Source organism: Phyllostomus discolor, chromosome 14, assembly GCF_004126475.2.
Source record: "Phyllostomus discolor isolate MPI-MPIP mPhyDis1 chromosome 14, mPhyDis1.pri.v3, whole genome shotgun sequence".
Classification (NCBI taxonomy): Eukaryota; Metazoa; Chordata; class Mammalia; order Chiroptera; family Phyllostomidae; genus Phyllostomus; species Phyllostomus discolor.
In genome coordinates, this window is record NC_040916.2 from 38,649,241 (window position 1) to 38,676,860 (window position 27,620).

At 42.9% G+C, this 27,620-nt stretch overlaps 1 protein-coding gene and 1 non-coding gene across 2 annotated transcripts in view; both read left to right on the plus strand.

Moving 5' to 3' along the window:
- Positions 1-27,620, plus strand: part of MAGI3 (membrane associated guanylate kinase, WW and PDZ domain containing 3) — a 176,358-nt gene that overhangs the window by 43,919 nt on the left and 104,819 nt on the right.
- On the plus strand, positions 24,948-24,997 carry LOC114489293. The gene has a single exon (XR_003683859.1). It is a non-coding gene; the product is annotated as a small nucleolar RNA sR17 (small nucleolar RNA).

The window sequence follows — 27,620 nt, forward strand, 5'->3', positions numbered from 1 at the left end:
ACCTGCACCAAGTATCCAGATTTGAACCTTCCCCCACCGTCTCCACTGCCATCACTGTTGCCACTTGCTTAGTTTACTGCACGAGCCTCCAGACAGGTGCCCCAGCTTCTGTCCCCAACCCTCTGAGCACAGCACCCCCAGTGACCTTTTAAAATGTCAAATCATATACTTCCTCTCTTCAGAACTCCGCAATGCTCCTGCCTTTCACTCAGAGTGAAAGCCAGAGTACCCGTCACCTAGTAGGTGCTCAGCCAGTATCTGTCGAATGAATGGAGTGCTGAATCAAACATTCACGTGCTCTTTCTTCGACGTCATCTTGCTGACACTTTATACTTTCGACGACTCCTCCCTCTCTGAACTCCTTCCTCCTCCAGCCACAGTTATTCCTCTTTGTCTTCCTGCTTGGTTGTCTCTCTCTTTCAAGGGTCCGCTTCCTGGACGTACAGTCATGTAAACCTCTGTTAAAATCCGTGGCCCTCTTCCTCCTCCTTATATTCTTTATCTCTCTTGATTTCAATCACACCTGACTGGTTAAACCGGCACCTCCACGTTGGTTCTTCTCAGCAGCTTTATAACATATTTATCCAAGGAGACTTCTCTTCCATTTTCATTGCCACCGACTCTAAGCTCCGTGAAAGCAGGGCTGGACCTTTCCGGTCAGGTTCTGTGTTCCTGCGGCCCAGCGCGGTTCCCCGTACGCTGTGGTCACTCAGCGTGCGTCTGGGGGGCGAATGAAGCTTGTCTTGCGTAATACTGCGTCTCGGTCATCTTCAGCTGGTGCCTTTATATTAATACACAGTATTTGCTTTCCCCAGACCATACTTACTGTTTTCTCCCAGATATTTTAAGGCTGTTTTAAAATGAGGTAATGAAAAGTAACAATCTTAGAAGTCTTATTTCTTTTTTCTTCCTACTTGCATGCTTATTAGCCTAGTCTTTATGTAACTACTGTTTAATATTAGTATTGTCTAAATTTTAATGTTCCTTTTTTAGTTTATTCCTTTCCCTGTAAACAGCCTTGGAATTAAACTTGTCCTTATCTATTAATTTTTATAAGAATAGTCGAGTTGGATTTAACGCAAACACATTTTATCTTTTAAACTGATGACTAATTCCATCATTCAAAACTAATTAAATACCTTTTTTCTAGACCCTTGTTTTCCTCTATTCTTTTTGCCCATCCCATTCTTTTTGTGTGTCTCTTGCCGATCCCATTGTACTGTGTTTTTAGTTTCCCCCCAGGTATTAAAAAGGGAAACAGTATAGACCTTAAATAAGGCTTACTTTTTAAAAAAAATTCGCTTATTTATTATTTAACTATGTTTGCCACTGGCAGGAATACTTCCCTACTACCTGTATACATACTGAATAATACATTAGACTACATATATCCAGTTTCTCTTTCAACTCGAAGTATAGAACTAATTTTTGTCCTACTTGTATTTGGAGCATTGTAGTTAATAGTTCATAAGCCTAGAGGCCTGTCTCCTTATTTTTCTCATGTTGTACTGTTGTTTTTTCCCCCGGTCCTGCTCCAGTATACCCCCTGGGCCCTCACTGGCAATCATCCTGTTTGATGTGAGGACTTTTATGATCCGTGTCTTGCCCAGCTCTCCAGCCCCTTCTGGCCTCTCCTCTTCATCAGCAGCCCCAACCGTACCGAGTTACATGCAGTTCCAGAAATAACTCTTGTTTTCTCTTCCCTGTGGGCCTTTGCACGTGCTGTTCGCTCTGCGTGGAGCTGTCTGCTCTGGCCCCCTCCCTCTGTCCGCCCTGGGCTAGGTCCTGTAAGCCTGTCCAGAGGTCGTTTCCTGGCATCAGCTCACAACACCTTCGGCTCTCCTGTGCTCCCCCGTGTCCTGTGCCAGCCTCTAAGGTCACTCCGCTGTGCTGTTTGTCACCTCACTTGCCTGTGACCTCTGTGAGGACACAGAGGGACTCCTCTCTCTCCATGCTTTGCAGAGAACTCTCAAATAGAATGTCAAGGGGAAAGTGCCTAGTGGTTTTAGACGTAGTTGAATGAATTCAGTGGCCACTATAATTTCGCAAGAAAATACCATTATCTCCATTTTTATAGTTATAGAAAACTGATGTTAACTTACCTAGGGATACAGTTATGAAATGGTAGAGCCAGGATTTGAACCCAGGCCTGGTCTGACACCAGCATCTCTGATTATTTTATTTCACAATGCTGCTTCCTCAATCACATCGATACAAATGTAATGATTGATTGATGGGATATAGTCTAGTGAAAAAAAACACAGACTGGGTTTAAATTCTAGCTTTCTATTTAACCAACTGCTGCTGGCAAGTTTCATAATCTCTAAAATCTGTTTTCCCTTTTTTAAAATGTGGCTGATAACTTTACCTACTTCAGAGATTGCTGTGAAAATTAAATGAAATAATACATGTAGAGAGCTTTGTGCAGTGCTGGACAGGCGATATACATTATAGATAGTAGTTGTACGTTGATAAGGTTATATATAGTTACAAGCAAAGAAAGGCTAACAAAGGCTTAAGCAACAAAATAAAATAAAATAAAATGGCTGCACACAGGAAAACTCCGGAGATAGCTGGTCTTCAGTGACTTAGGTTTCTTCTTTCTCTTTCTCATAGTCAGAGCATATCTGTGAAGTTTCAGATATCCTGTCAAACGCTGGAGAGAGTGAGAAGGCATGGGCTACGGGAATAGCTCAACCACGCTCCTAACTGCAGTCTTGCCACCAGCCAAGCTATGAGGGAGCCTGGGGCAGAGCAGGCTGGGGCAGTTGTGACCAGACCAGCAGTTGTTCTTCGTCGAGGGATGAGCACCTCGCACCCTGGTATCAACTTAGAGAAGTGTCTTCCCCAGTAGACGTGGTGACGCTGCTGTGTGTGATGACATGGCACTGAATGCCATTGCACATGGTCTGCTTGTCACTTCAAGGCTGCTAAGCGGTTAGCCGTAAGCACTGTGCGTTGTTTTAATCCATATCAAGTGAAGGCTGAGGGTAGACGAGTTATGTCCCGATTTTATAATTATTTAGGTGCTGGCATTTTGCAAAACTGGCTTTTCATTTTCCTATCTCATTGGCTTACCAATGCTTACAGAACATCGCTACGGGTTCTGACTGCAGCGCCCCCACCCTGACCCCCACCCCGGCCCACACACCCAACATCAAAAGCCCAGACAACAGCCACCATAGACAAGTGCAAAAACCTCACGACATTGCTGGCATCCCTCTGGTAGTTTGATGGCTGCAGCTTTTTTCAAGGGAGAACTAAAGCTTCAGCTTTCAATCACCAAAGTTGGTGGTGTTCTTAAAGCCACTACTTGCTCCTAGTGTTTCATGTTGGGGCCATCTCCTGTCACTGGCATCAGACCCTGTGAGGACAGTGGGATCTTCAGTAGGTCTGCCTCCTACCACTGAGCTTCCTGTTGCGTCTTACAATTGCTAGGCCTCTCTCCACCTGCTCGCCATGGGGATCTTGAGCAATTGAGAGAGGAAAAGGAAACGAGCCGAGCTCTCGCTGTGTTGCCACTGGTTGGGAGGAATACGTTACTCAGAAGCTCATCTGGATTCTGGGATGAGTTTTGAGTGAGATGAGGGATTTTGGGGGTGTGTACTCTTCCCAGTTGTCTAGTTAAATTACATTTGGGCTCCTGAGGCCCGACCTGAGATCTAACTATCTTTCTATATCACAGGGAAGTATCTGATGGCTTCCAAGCAACTTGAAAACACACATTTGGAATAGACTTGTATCCTGAGTGGGATGGCCTGTGTCTGTATTTCACCTGTCTGTGCCTGGGTGGGAGGCTGGACGGACTCTCGGGCAAAGGGAGAAGGCAGGAGGCGCTAAGGACACGGATGCTCGCAGAATAGTGGGTTAGTCTCTCTATAATAAAAAGTAAATTATACAGAAAATCTGAGTCTTGTCTGCAGGCTAAACTATGCTCTCTCCTGTGGGGCCTTGATACAGTTTTTCTTTCTAGTGTTCATATTCGAAAGCTTCGGTTATTCTTCCATTAAGTCTCCACTCAGAGAGCTTAGAGATACATATGTAAAGAATAACCTTTGATGATTGTGTGACTCTTACAGAGTTTCCTTCTTGGGCTCAACAGCATTGTTTTACAAATCGATGTTAATGCCACATTTTCTAGAACTTAGATTCACTGGATGGTTTTTAGTTATTCAGAAGCCACTGATAATTTAGTACTGTAATAATAAACATAGCAATGATTACTAAGCTCAGCTTCCAAATATTTACAGGGAGCGCATACGCTTTACTGCGTCTTTGGAAACTGTTTTGAAGTACGGGAAGAAAAGACAAGATGAGTTGAGAAGCAGCTGTTGCAAGACTGAAGTGCCCAGCTGTGTACTAACAAAATGAATCTCATGCTGATTAGTTAACAATTCTTTGGCAGTCACAGACATATGTAAAGCTGTAAACACAGCATGAAGAAATAAAAAAAAAAAATTAAAAGCATTTTCTAAGATTAAAACATTGGCAGTGTCTAGCCTACCATCTGTGTTACTGAAAAGTTGAATTTGTTGTGGGTGATACCAAGGTTACTCCCCCCGCCAAAAAAAAAAAAACATTGCTTAACCCGTCAGAGTCTTCATTCTTAAATATTACTATCACATGTCTTGGCACTTGGATTTAGAGAAACAAATGTTATTTCAGGAGGAAAAAAACCCCACATGGTGTATATAAGTCTGAATTATTTTATATTAGCACTTTTGTTTGTTATGAAACAGATTTTTTTTTTGTTTCTGTTTTGTTTAGTCCTTTGAATTCTTTCAGGTCAAATCTATGAGTTATTTTTAGGTTTTCTACTGAAATGCTCCTTTGTCTAATGTAGAGGCCTGACCATTTGCCTACAGAACCCAGGACTGTTGTTGACCCAGAGCGCCGTGGTCTTCTGTGGGAAGCGGTGGGGCTTTATCCTCCTCGGAGCCTTCCCTCCTCGGTCGAGGAGATGGGGAAATCTTGAGGATGGCCTACTTAGGCTAAAGCTCACTCGTCAGTCCTTAAAATAATCTTCCACTTCATTTTCTTTTTGCAGGACCCAAAATCGAAAACTTGATACCCATAGGTTGCTTCTGTGTGCTACATCAGCTCTTCACAATTAGTTTCTTTCGGTTCAGCAATTTACTTCCTTCGTCCTTAGCTTGCGAACCACAGAATGGGGTTTTATAGGTGTATAATGAAAAAGCTTAAAACTTTCTAGAAATCAATTTGTCTAACATAATTGGTCTGAAAACAAAAGTATAATTAAGCATTTGTTAATGTGTGGATGTGATTGTATTAGGCTGCCCGAAAGATAAGCTTTGGTATTCATTATTCTCGTATTAATAATCTGCCATAAACTGAGACACTTCTACTTTGATTCAAGGACTAAAGATCAGAAAAGAGGTTCTTTCATTAGAGTATTCAAGCTTCTTTATATATAGCTAATTTTTTAACTTATAAAACCTAGGATTCTGAGGGCGTTGACATTTTACATAATCTATACTGTTGTTCTGGTTATGATGTCTGTAAAAATTTCGGCTCGCTGGCTGGTCTTATTTTTGCCTGTATGCCTTTGCCTTTGATCCGAGCGGGAAACGGTTCCCACCCAGAGTGCAGTGTTATTGCCTGCCTTATTGAGTGCGCAGACAGAAGCTTTGTTGGGTTAGGCACCGATCTGGCGGCAGCGCCTTATGGAGCTTGGGTAGGAAGTGGACAGAGGGAGGGCTGTCTGCCATCGAAGGAGCGAGCTGTAGAAAGAGAAAGGAGAGAGTGAGAGGAAAACTTAGTAGTCATTTTTGTCATTTACAGACTTGCTACAGGGCCTTCTGGATACCCCATTAATTCATAAAGTATCTCTGTGAATGGAGGGGGGGGCTCTTAATAGCGGGTTATAGAAAGGGAGCTTGTTGTAGCTGGGCTTGTCCCTGTAATTATAATCACTTCTCAAAATGAAGAAAAATAATGTTAATTGAATTTCTGTAAGAACATATTTCAGGAAATACATTTAGTCGACTAAAAGCATAATTTTAAAATGGTCATTAAAGGTAGATTTTCATATTTAAGATGCACCACATTATCAGTGAAAAGGCAGCACGTGGAAAGCATTTGGGTTGTCATAAAATTCTGTAGTTTATTTTTTAAGGAAGGGTTTTAATCATAATTATCGAAAACCTTTATTATAACCGTTGCTACTACATTATGTTAAATCCTCTCAGTTTTTATACCGTAATTTCAAATTTGTCATTACATTAAGGGGGGGGGGGTTGGAGGAAGTTTTATATAAGCACCCAGTTGTGTGAAGCAAATGAAGAACAGGGCCAGCATTGACCTCTCTAATGAGCTCATACTGCGCATGTCAGTGGGTAGTGTGACTTTCGAGATGTTTCTTCATCCTGTTGGCCCCAGTTTCCTCATCTAGAGAGTAAAGGGCATGAAATAACAGATGAGTTCTCGACTGTACTGTGGAGAGATCCATTATTCAGCCCCAGCTCCTGGAGCTTGGTATTCAAGCCCTTTCACAGCTAGAAGCCTTTCGAGTTAGGTTTATTTAATTTACGTTCACAAATCTCATTGTACTATTCATCACTCTCTAGACTTACAAATTCTGTCTGTAGGGCCCAAACTGAAGTCGTTCACTAATCTCCACCTTTACAGCTCTTCCTGCACTTCCTGTCCTTGTCAGCGGGACCACTGTTTGCCTCGTCACCCCCTGTGACAGGCACGATGCTTAGTGCTTCGCACGCATTGTTTTCTAATTTAGTCCCGGCTGCCCCGTGTGGGCACTGTCGGCACCTCCGTTTTACAGAGGAAACGGAAGCCTGTAGAGATGAGGTCATGGTCCAACATACACATCTGGAATGAGTCAGAGCCCACCAGGGGTGTCTGACCTTTTGGCGTCTCTGGGCCACACTGGAAGAAGAGGCATTGTCTCAGGCCACACATTAAATACACACACACTAATGAAAACTGATGAGCAAAAAAAAAAAAAAAGGATTTAAGTAAATTTACAATTTTGTGTTGGGTCGCATTCACAGCCATCCTGGGCCACGGGTTGGATCACCCCTGCACCCATGGGTGTTTTCAGAGCCTGTGCACGCCTTAATTTCTGGGTGATGCTGCTTCCTCTGTCCGCAGTCACCTGGCTCCTGTCCATCCTGCCTCCTCCTCTGTCCTTCCCCTGCCTTGACCGTAATTTAGATTCTTCATCATCCTGGCTAAGACGGTTGTGTTAGCCTCCCAGCTGGTCTCCCTGTGTCTGATTTTGTGTGACGTGGTTCTGATCATTCGGTGGTTTCCTCTACAGGTTAAAGTAGAAGACCCTCAACATTTGTAATCCATCGCAGTTTATATTCCCTGTTCTCCCCCGTCTTGTATTACTTCATAAACTCCTTGAGTGGGGTACACCTATCTTTGAATTCTTCACAGTGTTGTGGTCGTAACTGTGTAGCGAACAGTTGTTGACTGAATGAGGTAGACCTAGGCAGGTTCTTGGCTTGGTAATTCAGTATACTTTGCCAGAACTAAAATGAATTAATCTGTGTAGTAGGAGTAATAAGATTATGTTAGCGTGTTAATAATTCACACATTGTTATTTTAATGTAGTAATAATTCATATAGTCTTCCAGTAATACTAATTTGAGTTAATAAGGTTTTGTAGCTGTTACATGTTCTGAGTTCCCGTGGAATTGTCTTTCCCCCGGGAAGGAACTAGTAGAATTGAGACACAGCAGGAGCATACACGCTAGGGTTTGGGCATTTACTGTGGTGCGGAATGAGAATTAGCGGTCATTGACTCCTTGTTAGAAATTTGACTCTTCGGTCAAATTTCATCATCTTTGTCTTGTATAAATAAGTCTGTGATCAGGATCGTTTATGAGGTTCAAGATATCCCAATGATTCATGAACCACCCTAGGGATTTGTGTAATAGGTATAATCTTATACTTGGTTTTGTTTTCATCTGCAATTTTTTAAAGTCTGTGTGTGTGTGTGTGTGAGCTGTTGTCATCTTTTAAAAATTATTTTATTGTTGACAGTATTACAGATGTCCCGTATTCTACCCCACTTGCTCCCCTCCACCCAGCCCTGCTGCCCCCACCCACTGCCACACTGTTGTCTGTGCCGATGGGCATGGGTATGTACACATATGTTCTTTGGCTAATTTATTCTCGCCCCCCCCCCCCCCCCCCCCCCCCCCCGTTCCCTGCCTCAACACCCTGAGGGTCTGTCAGTCTGCTCCATGTATCCATCTAAAGTTTTGGCAGATACATTAGAACGTGGTAAAAGTGAAGCATTACCCACTGAAACATTATTTTTAATAAAAATATTTATATCATAAAAACAAGTTTCTTACACATACTGGTGAGGATGCATTTTCATGGTCAGTGGAATATTTGAAATGGGTTTCACTTCATATCTCAGCGGGTTTCACTGTCCACACTTTGTGACCACTTGCTCTTTTTTTAAACGTAAGGTAGGCTTCACATGCAATAAAATTTACCCTTTCACAGTGTCTCATTTAGTGGCTTTTGGCATATTCACAAGGTTCTGTGACTGTCACCAGCCTCGAATTCCCGAAATTTCTATCACCCCAACAGGAAGTCCATGCCCATTAGCGGCCCCTCCTTTCTTCCCTCCGCCCGGCCCCCAGCAACCACTAAACTAATTTCAGTCTTTTATGGATTGGCCCATTCTGGACATTGCATGTGGATCTATACAGTGAGTGGCCTTTTGTGTCTGGGCTGCTTGCACGCCGCAGGTTCTCAAGGTCCATCCACGTTGCAGCAGGCATCAGCTCTTCTTTCGTCTTGACAGCGGAGTAATATCCCTTCGCATGGCCTACAGCGGGCTGCGTCCTTCCACTCATCACTCGACGGGCTTTTGGGTTGTTTTCCACTATCTGATTGTGCTGAACAGTGCTGTTGTGAACATTTGTGTCCAGGTTTTTAGGTGAATGTGTTTTCTGTTCTCTCGGGTACGTACACAGCAGCAGCGTGGCCGGGTAACGTGGTGGCTCTGTGTTTAACCATTTGAGAAGCGGCGGGACTGGTTTCCGCGGCGGCTGCAACAGCCTGCACCGCCCCCAGCAGTGCGGGGGGGAGTCCAGTTGCTCTCCGGCACTTGGTATCTGCCTATTTGATGACAGACATTCTGGTGGCTGAGAAACGATCTCAGAGATGAATGAGTTTCCTTGTAACATAGTTATTAAATTAGGTGAAGGTCATAATTATTCTAGTTTATAGTAAAGTAACTAAACTCTAATTTTTCTTCTGTAACTACTGTTAAATGATTGAAATCTCTTAATTACTTATACTAGCTCCACATACACAAAATTACTTATTTAGTTCTTTTTAAAAAATTACACATAAGCACATTTCATAATTGTTTCTGGTACTCCATCACCTAAATAAATTCGAGAACTGTTTTTATGTACTTAAGGCAAAGTACTTAACACTCACAGAACACTGCCTTTTCTTTTGTTGTTCCTGTTGATTATGAAAGAACAATTCTCTAGCCAGTATATTCACATTGATTCTAATAGGTTTAGCAGTGTAATTTAAATAGCAGTTTAAGCCTTGCCTTTTAAAAATGTGCAAAGTTGGCATTTTAGTAGGAACATAAATGGAGAGTGGAAGTGGAAGTGACTAGAAATGGAAACAAACTTATCAGGAATATATCTTACACTGGTTGGGGTAGTAGTCACTACATTTTAAGTAGCTAGATACTTACACAGAATGAGAAATGATGCTTTTAATAATTTCCTTGCCGGCCTGGGTAGCTCAGTGGGTTAGAACACTGTCCTGACACGCCAAGGCTGCAGGTTTGATTCCCCCGCAGCCCACCCCATTCGGGGCGCACACAAGAATCAGCCAGTGCACACGTGAACAAGTGCAACAACAAATCTCTCTCTCTCTCTAATCAAAAAATAAAAATTAAAAAAATACTGTTTTCCTTCAGTAGGACCCAGTTACAGCCAAGAAGCTTCTTCCAGGCAGAAGCACACCGACAAGGCTGTGAGAGGCCCTTGAACGAGTCTGTGCTGAAAGTCAGCCGAGTTCCTTATTGATTTTCTCTGCCGGCACATTCAGCTGACTGGACTCAAATATTTAGCTAATTTTCTCAAATATTTCCTGAGGGTGTATGGAAGAAGAAGGATCAAGTTTAACTCTAGAACAGGCCTTCCCTTGTGCGTGGGGTAACGGTCACTCTGGAAAAGACCCTTTCTCTCCCCGAGTGTCTGCTGGGGGCCGCAGTGGCTGGGAGATCTCACCCTGCCCTGCTGTGGCATCACTCACACGGCAACCCCGGGCCTGTGAGAGCAGGCACTCTTACATCACGGGTAGGAGAAGTTCTTTTAATTGATCGGTAACCCGCAGAGGGTAGTACTGCTTTGTTCTTTCCTAACCTGTTAGTTGGGGTATGTCCTCCCTGAAAACTAACCCCCCGCCCACCTTGGGGTGGCTGTGACTTGGCCTGCTCCGAACAGTGGGGACATTTTTTTCAGAGAGGTGACCCTGATTTCTTTGAACACAGTGATCTATGGTATGGGGATCTAAATGAATTTTTAATTGTTACAGTAGTTGCTTAAAAGCAAAAAGAGCCCTTTGCAGCATCAGGTGGCAACAGTATGATATGCTGGATGGTGGGAGGCCAGGGATGACGTAGATGCTTGGGCCACACGAAACGGGTAAGAAAGGCCCATCCGAACCGATGACCTGATGACAAGACTGGCCACAGGGTGGCGGGGCCGGTGTCGTGCCTCCGGAGTCCCTCATTCAGTCTTCTGCTGGGGCAGGAAATACTGGTAGATCCTTTGTTCATGTTGTGTTATATTTGGGGGAGGGATATGTATAGGCGTTGACCCTTAAGTTTACATAATGTTAAGAACAAAAAACAAGGCAATTCTTAGAAGACTTGGTAGCTGGAGCTGTATTTTTCAACATAGTAATCTTTGGGAGTTACAGTTTCATTCAGAACATCATGGAAATTCTGGATAAATTATTTGCAAGTATATATTTTTTAATTGATTCCGTTAATAACATTCAGTTTGCTAATGTTTTGAAAAGGGAAATGAAGTGTATCTGCATAAGTAAAATTGGCCTGGCATTTGCAGTAGAGGAGGCTATTTTTATTACATTTGTTACCAGGATGTTGTCCGTCTGTAGAATGAGCTGATAGACTTCCTATGAAGATTATGTGTGACTTCAGGCTTCCACCTCTGAAAACGACCCCACCCTAAATGACCTTGAGCATATACAGGTAATTGACTGTTTTTCCGATGTCTGGCTTTGGGTCTCTTCAGGTAGTTTTCATGTTCTAGAATTTTTCTTGGTAATTTACATTTTTTAAAAAGAGTAAACTCACAGTAGATCTTTATGTATTTATTTATGTTTTTAAGATTTTATTTATTTATTTTTAGGGAGGGAAGGGAGGAAGAGGGAGAGAGAGAGAGAGAGAGAGAGAGGGAGAGAGAGAGAGAAACATCAATGTGCGGTTGCTGGGGGTTATGGCCTGCAACCCAGGAATGTACCCTGGCTGGGAATCGAACCTGGGACACTTTGGTTCCCAGCCTGAGCTCAATCCACTGAGCTACGCCAGCCAGGGCTTTTCACAGTAGATCTTTAAATCTTTAAGACAGACATGCACACATTCCTGGCTGGGTTGCCCAGTCAGTTGGAGCGTTGCCCCACAGGCTGCAAATTCCGTTCCTGGTCAGGGCGCACACCTAGGCTGTGGGTTCAAATCCCGTGCTGAGGCTCATGTGGGAGGCGACAGGGCAATGTTTCTGTTTCTCTCTCCCTCATCCCCGCCCCCCGCCCCATTCCTCTCTCTCCAAAACCAATAAACACATCCTCGGGGGAAGATGAAAGAAGTGTACGCAGTATTTAGATTTTTAAAAATCTGCACATATGCAATTCTATCCCTCTTCATTTATGATGCTTCAGAAGGCCTGCTTTCTGGTACTAAGTGTTTCTGAAGGGTCATGGTGAAGAGCGCCACAGGAACTGCGTTGTACTTGAGGTTTTTGAGATGTTGTCCCTCTTAAGGAAACAGACAGCAACCGGGGAGATTTTTTGTCCCCCTCCCCGCAAGGTGGGGATGGCGGTGGGCAGCGCAGTCAGGCAGTGATGTTCCCCTGGGGACTGCAGCGTGAGCAGAAGAGAATGATCCCAATTAGCAGTGTTTCCTCTGTATGATGGGACTGTGGATGGCTTTTATTCTCTAGCACCTTCTTCTCTGTTTTCATACATTTTATATGAAGGAAATCGACATGCAGCAGAAGTAAGCCTGATCTTAATTACCGTGGTCGTGTCTCCACGTTGGTTTTTCCTCTCTGCCCACCCACCTCCCATCGCCAGTGCCCCACCGGGTTAAGCAAAATGAGGATGGTTGGGTAATGGTTTTTCGTGATTACTTCCTTAGCTCTCAACAGGGATTCTGAAGAATTCCATTTCGTAAGAACAGCCGGTTCCAGACATACTGAAATGACCTTTGCTCATGGATAGGAGAGATCGCTATTTTTCCTTCTTGAGCAGTAGATCCTCCTCCTGCTGCAGAGAGAGGATCTTGCTTACGTCTCCCAACTTCCCCTGTAAGGAAGGGGAGGGATGAGAGTCAGGAAGGTGCGTGGAGCACAGTTAGCACTAAGTGCCATAAGGATCCTGTCCTGGAGATCTGGAGTGCAGTTTTTAGGAGGCAAGGTGGGTAGCCCCAAGGTATACTATTTGTGAACTGAGCGAAGTCATTTGGCATTCATTCATTTGGGGAGTTTTGAAACAAAAGACCGTCTCATTGCAAAATTTTAATCTGAAATCTGTTCTGAAGATGGATGACCTTTCTGAAAGATCTCTCTGTAACGATTCCATTAGGACTCCAGTGTTAGCCAAGTGCTGATGTGTTAATTCTATTGGATTAGTTTCTGGGCATATGCACACACACAGAAATTTCAGTGTTCCCTGAAAATTTTATTTTTAATGAGTTGACCTCTTTTTATTTACTATTAAGGAAAGTTATGATGGAAATGTAATCCTCTGAGTTTGCACTGACAATAAAGGTGTTCCCTTTTTTTAATTTTAAAGAGTACACAAAAGCCTTTTGCAGAGCCTTCAGAATCAGGACCGACTCTTAGAAGCAACTGCTTTAATGATGTTTTACAGTGACAAAAGGAGAGTCACACACACAGTAGTCGGCTTCTATATATTTTTTTTCTCTGCTGATTTGAGTAGGATTAAACAACCTCTCAGGTGGTCCGCTTCAGCAGAGCGGCACAGACCAAAAATTAAGGAGGTTAAAGTATGATGAGGGAGAAACGAGAAAAATAGGACAAAAGAAAAGGCAAGATCAGAAAGATTCAGTGAAGAAATTTCATTTAAGGACACAAATCGTGAAAATGACAGGAATTCTTACTTCGATGATTCATTATCAAGCAAGCGAAAGTGGAACCGATGGGTAGTTGGCAGACGGATACGTGCTGGTGCGCAGCAGTCGGGGCCTCACGTCGTGGGTCACAAGTGTGCCAGCCTAAATGCAGGTGCAAGTTGCAGTGTCCCTGCGTGCGGGAAGGCCGCCCAGCTCAGCCTTGCCTCAGTATTATCACCTGGGGCTCTCCTCTGCAGGTAGGGTATGTATGATTGGAGCCAACAGGCGATTACTTGAAAGTGATAGTTAAGGTAGAGAATTACAGAAGTTGACATATTCTGTCAACATTTTGCTTTTAATTAAAAGCATGTATCATATAGGGGTGGGCGAAAGTAGGTTAATAATAAATAATATAATAATAAATAAAAGTAAACTCTTTTACATACTCACAACTGTAAACCTACTTTTGCCCAGCCTCATTCATTCATTTAACATCTTCTGATGTGACGTCTAGTCGTTTCCGTTGAGTGTGGGTGACTGACTGGGGACTGCTGTCATCTTTCTTGCACGAAAGACCAACAATGCTCATCTCCTGTTTCCAAGGCCAGTTCCCACAAAGCAGACCAAGAGCTGAGACATTTGCAAAGCAAACCGAGTGTGGAATCCTCCTTGATATTTACAATTTTAAATAACAATTTCTCTTCTCTAATTTTTAAAGCTTTACCTCCCCAAAGATTCTGATATTTTCCCAGGCCTTTCTCACCTCGCATTTCACAGTGTTTAATCTTGATCACGAATTGCCCTGAAAGAAATGTGAGCAGTGCTTTCACTTGGGAAAACAGAGTGTGACAGCACATTGCTAATGGAGTGGTCTGTCATTCAAGCATCTAGCTTCCTTTGGGTGACTGGGATTTTTTTTTTTTAAAGAGGAAATGAATGCAGTGAAGACCAGCCCACTTGGGGAGTTTCTATTGTGTTTGATTTAGCTACTGCCTGTGTTCTTCTTAGCTCTGATAGGCCCTTCTGGTGAAGGCTTTGACAGCAGTCTTTGGAGAGGCAAGTTGTTAAGGAGCTAAACACACACACGTTAGTGTGAGAGGAGACGAACACGCAGGCAGGCTGATTTCAGAGCTGTGTACTTGACCACTGCATGCCTGCAGCGTCCCCCATGGGAGGTATTAGCCTGCTATACCCTGTGTCCTTGAGCAGCAAGTGGGTAAGAAAGAAATGATGCATAGAAAACAGTATAATAATTTTGACTCACTCTCTGTAACGAACAGAGTATACCTTCGTACAGAGACCTACCTCTGGAAGAATTGCCAAAACCGGTCTTCTATAGCAGTGAGTTAATAAGAACAGAAATTATGCAAACCATTTATGCAGACAAAATCCAAATGGAACTGTGAATTAATAACATCAAGAACCAATTTGGCTGCTAATTATTATTTGGGAAGAATATTTGGCTTGTTGTAGATGAGGTGTCAGTCTTCTTCCTTGCGGGGCCGGCTCAGGCCAGTCTGGACCCTGACGCAGTTCCTGAGGATGAGGAAGGACGACTCCCTTTCGCCCAGGGCTGGTAACACCGCCTAGGCTGTGCCTGACCTGGATCAGAGGTCAGACTAACCCGTGTGCCCGCCCACGCACCTTTGTTTCACTTGGTGGCCACGTGACTGTGAGCCGGTTACCTAACCTTTCCTGTCTCAGTTACCTCATAAAACAGGGATTAGTGTCTGTGACACAGGAGTTTCTGTGCGGATTCGGCAGCCTGATGTGGGGGAGGAGAAAACTTGAACCTCCTCTGTTCTTCTGGCTGGTCTCATGATTAAATCCACGTGAGACGGATTAGCAGGAGAAAATAACTGAATTTAACTACATCCATACACGTGGGAACCCCACATACATGAGGAGTCGAGGGTAGAAACTTCAACCGAGGCGTGCGTGGCATTCTGAGTAAGGTGCCTCGGGGTTCCAGAGGGAGGGAGGTCATCGCGGGGCCCTGAGAGGAGCAGAAGCTCAGTGCTTCGTTGTCTACCCTGCCCTCTATGGAAGGGCCATAAAAAGTTAGCTCTGGTGATAGTTTTTATTATGAGCAAGGCCCTTCCTTTATGTTCTTTAAGGGACAGGTGAAAGTGTCTTTGATTCCCGCAGGTTCTCAGTGCCTTCATTTCAAAATAACCCACATGCCAAAGTGGGGGGGGGCCTGTTCTGAACCCCTATACTGGTACATAGCAAAAACTCAATAAATGATAGCTACTGACATCCTTATCATCGACAAAAAAGAAAAGTAATGTTGGAAATGCGCCCTGAGCCATGTCCCTGAGTTACGCGATGTTGGCGGTTAGGTGCAGAGATGAGGGAGGAGAGCTGGGGAAGGCCTGAGTGAGCGCCAATGTGTGGTCCAGCGCAGCGCTCGCAGGGCTGGGCTCTTCCTCTTGTTCTTAAAAGCTAAAGACTGGGTCAAAGTAGAAAGAAAGAATAAGCTAAAAGAAGAACATAAAAATGACACAAAGTCAGTAAGTTAAATATGAGAATGGACATCAAACATTTTTTCCAGCTTTATTGAGGTATATAATTGACATAAACATTTTATCTGTTTCTGGCCCCCAGTGTGATGCATTGGTACATGTGTGCATTGTGAAAGGACTCCCACAATCAAGCTAATTAACATGGCCATCACCCCACGGGATTATCATCTTGTGCGTGCGTGGTGAAAGCATTCAAGCTTTATTCTCTTAGCACATTTCATGTTGGCAGTATAGTATTAACTTCAGTCTCCATGCTAGATACTACATCTCCAGAACTCAGTTCATCCTGCATACCTGAAACTTCCCACCCTTCTCCTTTGCTCCCGCGTCTACCTAACGCCGTCCCTTTTCACGCCAGTGTCTGTGTACACCCTGTGTGTTTTGCTGCAATGCTGTTGGCCTTGCTTTGAACAGTGATGTCCATTTATCTTTATGGTTTCAACTCAAAACTTCACATCCACGGGGACACTGTTCCTTAGTCTTCACAGACGAGGTTTGGGTCCCTGTGTCATATGTCCTCGTAGTTCCCTGCACCCTTTCTTCATGCTCAACACTGTGAACAGTCATCTCCCATTATCTGTGTTTCTTTCCCCCGACCTAGACTGTCCCCTCTTGAGGGTGGCGTTGATGGCCCTTTGGGACACCACTGAACACCACTGCCTAGCGAGTGGGTTGCTACTCAGTGAACACTTGCTGAATGAATCAATGTCTGCATAGTCAAATAACTTTTTCCATTTCTTCTTTAATTATGAGAATTACAAACCCATTCTGTCAAACAAAGAAAACCCAAACCGAATGGTTTTATGAACAAGTTCTTCTAAACTTTCTAAGAAATCATTTTCTATATTAAACTGTCTTATAGTATACCTATGTGTGTACATATATGTGCATGTACTTTTATATATGTATAAAGCGATACATATACACATATATGTATGTATACATAGGCGTGTGTTAGACTGCGTATACCTGTGTGTATGTGTGCGTGTGTGTATCTCCAGTTCATTTTGTCCCAGTATCAAATTTGACAAAATACCAAAAAGTAATATTACCGAGGTACTTCAGTCATGGGAAAGCCAATATAAAATTCAAGCAAATCAACTTCAACAGGATATTAGAAGAACAATATGTTATATAATCAGATAGAATTTATTCTTTCAATAAAAAAATGTGAGTGGATGTGAAGTCAAATACAAAAAACTCGATTATCTTAACCGATGCCAGAAAAGTTTGATAAAACTCAATATTCGTTTTTATTAAGTCTTTAATGGGATGAAGACTACTTTAGTCAAAGAATTTCTATCCAAACCAAGAGGCAGTATCACGCTATATGATGAAATGCTAGGGACTTTTCTGTGAAAATAGAATAAAACAAAGGCTCACTAAAACCAACACTATTAACCTTTTTTATGGTTGTTGCCCAGTTCTGGACAATGCAGTAGAACTCAGGAAAACACTGTACTTACTATTTATTAGTTCATTCCCAAAGAAGTTATGAAGAAGGCAAACAGCCAGGTGAAGAGGTATGTACGGCAAGATCTGGAAGGGTCCCATGCAGGAGCCCCATGCCCGTGGAGTTGGGGGGGTACCACTCTCCTGGCACATGGGTGTCTACACCAACCTGGAAGATCTCCAAGCCCTGTCACTAGGGTGTGTTTGGTTGGTTGGCGTTTGGTGGAAGTTCCATTACGAAAACACGATGAGTTAATCATGGCCCTTTGAACTCCTTCTCCAGGCCTTCGAGGACTGGATGGAGTTGAAAGTCCCAGCCTCTAGTCACAGGGTTGCCAGCCCCCACTCTGTAGCTGTGGAGAGGCTCAGGACAGTCATTTACCTAAATTCAGGTACGCTTGGAAGGGACTCATTCTGAGTGACAGGTGACAATCCTCTCATCCAGGAAACTTCAAGTGTATGAGCTCTGTTCCAGGAACCCAGGAATCTGGAGAAAGACCCAAGACCAAATATAAATATATATATGTGTGTGTGTGTGTATTTACATATATATGCATGCATACAACACACACACACACACACACACACCACACCACACAGCAGGCTCTTTGGGAAAGGCAGTAAAACGCTGGGAAAGTAGAAGGCGGCAGGAAAAGGGGAAGACCGAATAGGAGATAGACAGACTCCATAAAAGAAGCCGAAGGCCTGAGTCTGCAGGAGCTGAGCGGGGCTGCTGGGGACAAGCCACTGTGGACGTCACTCACTCATAGGATCACCCTGCAGTAGAACCTGCTTGGTAGCATCCAACACACATACCTTTAGGAGGTTTTTTTTTTGTTGTTGTTGTTCATTTGTTTGTTTGTAAAGGAAGTAGGCAGACTGAATGAATGATCCCTAAAATTCCTTTTTGTTTCAAGTCGGTGACCCTTTTTACCCTGAACCCTTGTGGTATTGGGTTGCTGAGAAACTCTCCTTTTGTTTAGTGCTTTCATTCCGTTCAGTCCTTACTCTTCCTCAAAAACCACTGTAGCTCTGGAACCCAGTTTGGCAAGGAAGAGGTTAATACTAGGAGAAGGTGGCAATTCAGGGGACCGGGGTGCACCCAAGCAGCTGCTTTGGGAGGCAAAAGCAGTTTCAAGTGACTAAGAATGACCAGAGTGTAATCTGAGTAGGAATCTGGACATACTTTTCTTTTGTCCACTAATTGAGGAATTAATGGGGGTTGTGCCCCAGAAATTGGTTTCAAATTATTAATGTAAGTCAGGAGAGAAAGTAGAACTTGATATGCTACAGTTTAGAGATAGCAGAGGTTTTGTCCTGCAGATAGGTGCATTTAAAATTGTAAAATGGCATTAAAAAAAAAAGAGATGCAGAGGGCATAGCTCTTATTAGATTGGGCCCTATCTTAAAAAGAAAAGTATGCTTAAAGAAAATGCTTTTACTGAAAGCATTTGTTTTCATTATCTAAAAGGCAGTTTTTTAATGGTTTTAAATTTCAAGTTAGTATGGATAGTTGGGTTACAGATACTACACGTTTTACCTGTGCTTGCTTTTAAGGATGCTAACTAGTTTTATATGTATCTATATACTTATATCCAAATTATGCCAATTTGGGGAAGCGTAAAATGCTGGTATCATTGATAGGTTTTGATTAATGTACCACTTTTTATGAATATGTTTCATAGGATTATTGTTTTACATTGCTTTTCCATCAAGGGCTCAAAAGAAGAGATCTCTTGAATATTTTCGTTGCACTAGTACAGTTTCATTGAAATGCCTATCTGACCCGTAGGATTAAACATATGAATACGGGCGGTCTCGTTGAGCCGGAGACTGCATGGCAGTAATGGATTGATACACGCATTTCTGCTCCTTATCCAGGAAGGAGTCCTGAGTAAGTGGGAGCGGAGGTCACGCTCTGACACCTGTACTCATCTCGTCCTCAGCGAGGAGTGTGTCAGTGAGGAGTGTGTCAGCAAGGAGTGTGTGGTCATTCTCATGGCCCCTTTTTTTGTTTTTAAATGGCCACTATTCAACTGTTGACCACCCAGCAAGTGTTAGGGCCTGTTTTTAGTGGTGGGAACGGGGCAGTTAGTGGACAAGTTCATTTCTTCCCTTGAGCCGGATTGCGGGGGGTGGGGGGTGGTAGATCAATAATAAACATGCACATAAATAATATCATTTGACTCATCAGTGAGATAATAGCAGTAAATAAGAGAAAATAAATAGGTATCGATTGATGGTGAAGGCCTAGGTAGTAGCGAGAGCTGTTTAGCCAGAGTCAGAGAAGCCCTCACTGAAGAGGCGACATTTGAGACCCCAGGGATGATGCGGAGGAAACCGTGAAAGGACCTGCTATAAAAGCATTCCCGGCAGAAAGCAGCACAAGGGGACAGTAACTTGGTACGGTTCAAGGACAGGAAGGAGGCCGGTGTGCCAAGAACAGTGAGCCAAGGGGGGAGAGTCATCAGAGAAGGCTGGAGAAGCAGCCAGGGCCCAGGCACACCGAGACTGGTAGGCCACAGGGAGGAGTTGGCGTTCTCCACAATCAACGGGAGCATTCGGGGAGTTTTTCAGAGTGAGATGTTTACGATCCGTGTGGCAGGCAGACAAGAGGAACGCACAGGTGGACGCAGGAAGACCGGGCGGGACACTGTTGTAGTCTAAGGGGAAGGTGGTGGTGGCTTAGATTAGGATGTATTTTGGTGGCAAAGCCAGTAGAACTTGACAGGTAGATTGGAAAGGTATGAGAAGAAGAGTCAAGGGTGACCCTAATGGAAAACTCGGCAGAAACGCAAGCATTGTCTTGTACAAGAGTAATTTCCAGGGGACGGATTCGAAGCACAGTACGGTGCGCCTGTGTTGCCCGAGTCACGGACAGCTCAGGGAACACGCCCTGTTTTCGTCCCTGGTGAATTTTGATTGCTAGGCCCAAGGCTCTTGACTGAGAGCCTGATGCGAGGACTTTTATACACTGAAAACAAGTGTGTGGATTTTTAAAATAATGGTTTAAACTAGGTTTTGTTTGTTTGCTTGTTTTTGCTGTTTTTAAGAATGACAGATTCCAGATCTGCTGTGCTACTTGAAATATAGCCTTAATAAGGCCAAACATTAAAACAAAAACACCAACAGAACACTAAAACAATGCTGACATTTATGCTGGAAAGACTCTTCATGGTTTTTTGTTAGTACTTTAACTTTTCTAGCTTTTCTTAGGCATTAATTCTTACAAAGTACGTCTTAGACCATATTGTCTGCAAGCAGATGCTCCATTTACTTCAAGATGCAAAACAAGTGGAGGCTGTGTAACTGCCAAGTGACTGCAAACAGCACTGAGCACACGGGCTCAGAAAACCACGGGCGCCTAAGCCTCTTTAAAACCCTTTGCCAGGCCCTCGTCAAGATGAACAGTTCACAGAGCAAGCTCCTCATGGGGCTTTCGAATTCAAGGACATAGTTAGCCTGTAGACTTCCAAAGAATATGGAAGAAGATTCTTCCAAAGAATAGGGAAGTCTACATTTTGTTTTGGCTTAGCTTTTGAATTTACCATTCTTTTAATGCTACCTTATTATGGATATTAGAACTTTTAATTTTGTAAGTCTCTGAAGGCAAGATAGACATAGTAGGAACTAACCCCGATTAAGAGCATCCTATTTTATGCAACATCATTAATGTAGCAAGCAGATAAACTGAATAACCACTTAGGGCTAAAGTGTGTGTTCATTGCTGGGGATATAAAGTCTGTGATCTCTAGGAGCTTACAGACTAACAGAAGAGGCAGGGCTATAAGCAAATGTTAAAAAATGACCTTTAGTAATGCATCGTAGAAAAATACAGAAACACAACAGAAAGCTGAGCAGGCTGCCCTATTAAATCAGAGCTGTATTACGACTCTACAAGTCAGAACAGCTGAGATCACTGGACCCAGTGTGACTCACAGAGTCCTTGGCAGATGGTTGTGCCATACTATGACATTCCTAGGTTTTCTTTAACATTCTAGATAAACCTGACCAGTGGTTTTGAGGCTTTTAGTGGTTAAAATTATTTGTCAACTTTTAATTTTATTTACCTAATACTTATTTTAGCCTCATAATCTGACGAGGAAATTGTGCCTGAGTTTGCTGCTTTTTTTTTTTTTGCCTGTTAATGCTTTTAAGATTTTTAAATATTGCAACTTTAATATTGAATAATACACATTTTCAGATATGTAATGTACTCTAATTGATTATTACTTCAATTTAAAATTTGCTGAAATTTGTCTTTGCTAAGGTCAGGTTTCTGATCAACGTAAATAGGATTATCCTGTGTCTTTGTTCCCGGAAAGGTTGCATGTTTTGGAGTTTGAGGTTTCAATTAGGAGTTGGGCGTGGCAATGCATGGATGGTTAAATGCTTGCCAGCACTCACTGCCCGTGAAGTCTTTACTTGTGTTTGCTAAGTGCGACTGTCAGCACTGAGCAAATACGTCAGCAAGCAAATTACTCCCCAACTCGGAGTAAGGGCTGCAGAGTCTCAGAATTTCACAGAATGAGCAAACCTCTGCCTGGATTGAATAAGCCATTGATAATGTTTCTTATAAATTTTGCCAGCATTTAGTTTATGTTTATTGACCTGTTACTTTCTTACTGTTATAATTTACTGGGGAAGTTTTTCCTTATTTTAAAGCACCTTGAACCAATGTTCAATTGTTTATATTTTCAAAATGTTTAAATTTAGTGTTCATAGTTTTCTACATTTTTGTTCAGTTTGGAATAGTACTGATTGACAATGAAAAGCTGATCCTTAATAAGCAAGCAAATTTTCAGGCTGGACACACTTTTTAAAAATTCAGTTTCATCTAGGCCAGATTACCCTAAGATATGTGATCTATTGCCTGAGGCTTCATAGATCTCTTATAAAATGCATTATATTGCCTGACCCAAATATTATATTATCTAGGTAAAACAATGTGATTAGAGCTTAATTGATTGAACCAGAATTAAGAAAACAGTGCTAAATTTTCATTTTCTCAATACTGTAACTATCTTTTTCAATCTTCAGCATGGTTAACTTCTATAATTTGCAATTATCCCAGTTTCTATCCCAATTTCTTTGCACTGGAATTCCTTAAAATAGCTCTTGAGTAGTATTTTCACTGTGTAGTCATTTTCTGTCTGTATACAATTAGTTATATATTCAAATATATGCATATATTTATTATACACCCACTACTTTACCATGGCTTTAAGGCCAGAAGTTCTGTTTTCCTTATCTTTGTATTTTAATACTTGGTATAAAGTAGATATTCATTGGAGGGATATGAGGAAGGAAATGGAATCTTTAGGTACTAAGAACGTCACAGTTAAATTACTAAGTCTGATGACCATTCTTTTATATATTTGCTTAGTTTGGTTTATTTCAACAGGAATATGAAAACTATATATGCCTCAGAATGAAATAATAGAAACTTCTGGAAAATGGAATGGTGTGGTCTAGAGAAGTCATAAGTAGCTCATCAGTGGAAATGAGTGAGCAGAGGTTAAATTATTCTTTGACAGTATGTTGAAGAGGAGAGTGCCTGTGATGGATAGGAAGTGGAAGGTGACATCATATCTTTTTTTATCTTCAAATTTTTGTGGAAAGTCTATTACTTTAATAATTAGAATGTCAATATTTTACAGCATAGTAACTAGAGAGTCAAAAGAACCAGGTGTAAAAAATATGTGGGTTAGTTCTTAACAAAGTACAACTTAAGGAAGATTTCTCATACTTTATGTGAGAAGGAGGAAGAAACTTTGACATACAAGTAGAAATAATCCTCTAAAGAATGTTCTTAAACAGGAAATCTAAAAACTGGACATGGTGAAAAAATGACTTGGGACCTATATAAAAGTTAAAATGTATATTGTAAACTAGAACATAAACAAAAGTAATAGTCCACAGAAAATTTGGAAAATAAAATATTTGCGATGAAGATTTAAGATGAAAATGTTTGTGTCTGTAACACGCAGGGAGCTCCTACACTTTGATAAGAAAGCAAACAACCAAATAGGAAAATGGGCAAGGGAGATGAACAGGCAATTTTAGAAGAATGAATTCTGGTGGTCATAATATGTCAAAAGATGATCAGACTTATTTGAAGTCAATGAAATGCAAATTAAAGTAACACCAAACTAGCACTTTACATCCATACCACTGGCAAAAATTAAAATGACCAAAAACATCTGTTGCTTGGGGTGGGGATGCGGGAAGTTATTTGAATACATTGCTGATGAAAATATGAGTCGTTGCTGCTTTTTTTGGAAGTCAGTCTGGCAATATCTATTCAAGTTGAATATGCACCATCCTATGCCCTAGTAATTCCACCTGAGGGAATATCTATCCCTAAGAAATAAAAACACTGGTAGGTACAAGGATCCTTATTTCATTACTGTTTATAGTATCAAAAATTAAACTAAACAATTCCTATTAGTAGTGGAACGGTCATAAATTATAGTGTACCACAATATAGAATATGGTTCTCACGGTGAAAAACAGCATTACATGAGCTCACCTGAGAGGCACTTCTGGGTGGTGCTGAGTGAGGAAAGAAACATGTACAGAAGTGTGTGCGAATTCATGCTGTTCTTTTGTGGACCGATGACCAAAAGACCTGTGTGTGGGGTTCCGTAGGAGTATGTTCGCCTGCACACTTGTATATTCGTATGATAGCATTAGCATGTAGCAACCTTGAAGAATGCATACTAGAGGGCTAACATGTTTTCGGCAGAGTGATGACAAGGCAGCAGAATTAGGAAGAAGAAAGAGGCCATGCATTACCAGTGGTAAGAGTGAGAACGGAACTTATACAGGAAGTCAAGACTCAAGATCTAAATTTGGGAGTCCACACTATAGAGGTCATACCAGATGCCAACAAAAGTCATGGCCAACCTCTCAGAATTGGCTGATATTTTTGCAATATGTTTTTATCAGTATCCCCTGCACCTTAGTAGAGCTCAGCAATGGGTTTTGTAGTATTTTCTGCTTCAGTCAGCTTATATGAAAGCAAAATATGTTTGCAGGAGCTTTTATGTATTCAACAAACGTTTATTGAGCGCCTGCTTTGTGTCAGGAATTGCTATAGGCCCTGCAGTGGCAGGTAAGATACAAGGTCCCTATTACAATATATACATGTGGGATGTTAAAGCACGCAGGTACTGTGGAGAAATGAAGCATTTAGAGGGGACGGAAGAGACAGGGCAGGGGAGGGGAGGGGAGGGTAGGTGACTGGTAGATGGTCAGGAAAGGCTCTCTTTGAGGAGGCGTGCTTAACAAAAGATCTCAGTGGCGTGAAGCTACCAGCCAAGTGGATGTCCAGAGAAGAGCATTTCAATCAGAAGAAAGCCGGGGGGCCCACAACTGGTCTGCATATTCTAGAATCCAGAAGACCAGAGAGACCGACCATGGCGGCGAGAATGAGAATGAGAGGGAGGGCATAACAGGCGAGTTTGGCCATATTTAGTCACGTAAAGAAATTGGATTTTAACCTGGTCGTGGTGGGAAGTGATTGGAGGACGGTGAGCTTTGGAGTCTGAGCTTGTCTGCAACAGCCAAGCTCACTCTGGTTGCCATGGGGACACCAACTCTGGGACAGGAGGAGAAGCAATGAAGACTCGCACTGCTGTGACAAGAGATGACAGTGTCTCCGAGCAAGACAGTAACAGGGCAGTGAGAAAGGTCAGATTTCAGACATATTTTGAAGGTACAGGATACAGAACTTCAAAGTTATCAAAGGTCTAATATGTTTTAAGTCTACTTTGGAATTTCATAGAACAAATACTTTAGAATTTGAATATACTTTAGTACCCTCAGCTGAAAGAGTGTAAGAGGACTCTCTTTAGTGTAGAGTATTAAAAAGCAAAGCAAATAAAGAGGTATAGTAGTGAAAACTTTTCTTTTTGTAAATCTCAGAGCAGTCACAAGTGCCTGTCAAACTTCAAAGTCTTTTTTTCGATAATGGTTCTAGATCATTCCAGTGTTTTGCTTTTCGTACGTTTTCAGATCTTGCTTCTGCCTTCAATATTGTGTGCTAGAATGCTGGTGAGATTGAGGTAACAAATCCGTTTATAATCTACCTTGAGCAAGGCATTGATTTCAGTGAGGGGGGGCAGATTGGGGAAGGGTGGTGTCAGGGAGCCACCCAGGGTGTGCCTCCGTGGTGTGCAGATTGCTTTGAGCTACAGGCAGTTTTAGCCTCAGGCTCAAGAGAAACTTCTGTCCTCCCCAAACCCTTAACTGCCCAGAAGAATTCAAATTAGAGGTCCCGCCCATAAGCTATTGTCAGAGATAACTTCTTTGGAGCTACCCACAGGGCAGGGCAAACTTCTGTTTACTACAGGTGTGCTCTTCTCATCATCCTGTAATGACCCTTTGAAGCCCCAAGGCACCTCACCTCACCCCAGCTCGGGATGTCTTCCATACCCCAGCCCTCTGCACCTCCCAGCCCCTCCGTGCGCCCAGCCCCTCCGTGCGCCCAGTCCCCGTGTCTGTGTGTGGGTTGCCGGGCACACGGTGTTACACTTTCTCCTGTCAGTCTGCTTCCTGTTGATTGGCTTGTTCCTCCAGCCAAAGGAACCGGAGGAGGGAAGGGGAAGTTTTTACTCTTCCTGTAGTGTTTTTCATATATTAAATCCTTTCATTCCCAAGCAACCCTGTGAGGTAGGTGCTGTTACTGCTCCCGTTTTACCTGCGAGGGAACATCTAGCATATGCGGGTTATAAGGGGCATCAGATGAACTGGCACCTGAGCCTTTACTTCATGGCACGTTGTCTTTTATGCTGTCCTCGCTAATTTTGTATTCTTATATTTTACATAGTGTTGCAAAACTAAGTTTTGAGGAGCTAGGTGATGCCTTATAATTATGGCCACTGTAAAATTTCCCTTTTCCTATTATTCTTCCAACTGTGACTATGAGGTTGATTTTTTTTTTCTCCTCAAACTACCCATATGTCTTCAAAGTTACCATGGTGGTTTTTTTTTTTTTTAAACCCGTTTCTCAGATGACATCGCACATACAGAAGTTACATAAAAATCTTCCAACAGATAATGTTTTGATTTTTGAGGCACAAAAAAATCCCCATCTTGCTTCGTTAATACTTAGCACACAGCAGGTGTCCAGTAAATGTTAACTGGATGGTTGAAGAAGAGACCACTTTCTCTTTGGAATGCGGTATAATTTTTATCTCCCAAAAAAGACGAGTTTATGCTGTGAGCCCTGAAGACATAACCACTGACTGCCCCAGTGTAGCCACCACAGTGGGAAGAGAGATACTCTGGCCCAGTGTTTACCTGTCAGCCTCATTGAAGAACCCTGGCCCTGTAAGGGGACAACAGGAAAAGGTGAGATAGTGTGATTGGACGTGCCTAGGCCAAGTTTGCTTTTGAGGACCATGCAAGCGGGGTCTGGAAGGAAAGGTATAGGAAGCTTGAGCAAACCAAATGATAAGTATAATTGTCCACAAAGGTTAATTAGAATTTAAATTTCTAAGCAAGTGTCCTCTTGCTTAACCCCTGCAAATGTATGAAAAAGTTCAAATTAACAAGAAAAAGAAACACGGTATGTAAACATGGGAAATGTACACATACTGATATTTTTGTTAAGGGGAAAAGGGAGACAGACTGAAGTGACGGAGAGATGGAAATCCTAAGGGGGAGACCTCTCTTTCCATCTTCCCATGTGGGGGTCTCACTCCGTCTGGTCAGGGCGGGAGTGCAGGCTGCGTGTGCAGATGTCGCTAGGACCCTGCAGTGCAATTCCCCCCCACCCACCCCCCCCCCCCCCCCCCCCCCCCCCCCCCCCCCCCCCCCCCCCCCCCCCCCGCCCGTTCTACTCCCAGAAGCACAAGGTCATGCTGCGGAAATAAATGTGCTTTGAAGCTCTCCCAACTCACCTTGTTAGCCGAACCTGCTTAGGGGGCAGTTATCGCAGCTGCCAGTCAGCCGAGCTCGTTTCTGATAACCAAGTTGGGGGTGTGAGAAAGAGAAGTGGCTGGAGAACACTGGGGAGACGGTGAGCGCTGATGTGGCGTGCTTCCCACCCCCTTTATCGCCGGTAACACCTGAGCGTGCCCCTTGTCCCTGTCAGTGGACCGGTGTCACGTTCTGCCCAGTGCAGGGAGGGCTCCTCAGTGGAAGAGTGAACTCAGAGCAACAGGAAGCGTCTAAGCGTCATTGATCTGTGTTCCTACATCACCCCCGCCCCCCCCCACTGTGAAAAATGATTGATGTTTAGGGAAAAAAAACATTCAGGAGCCTTGGATGTTGCAGTTTGTGCT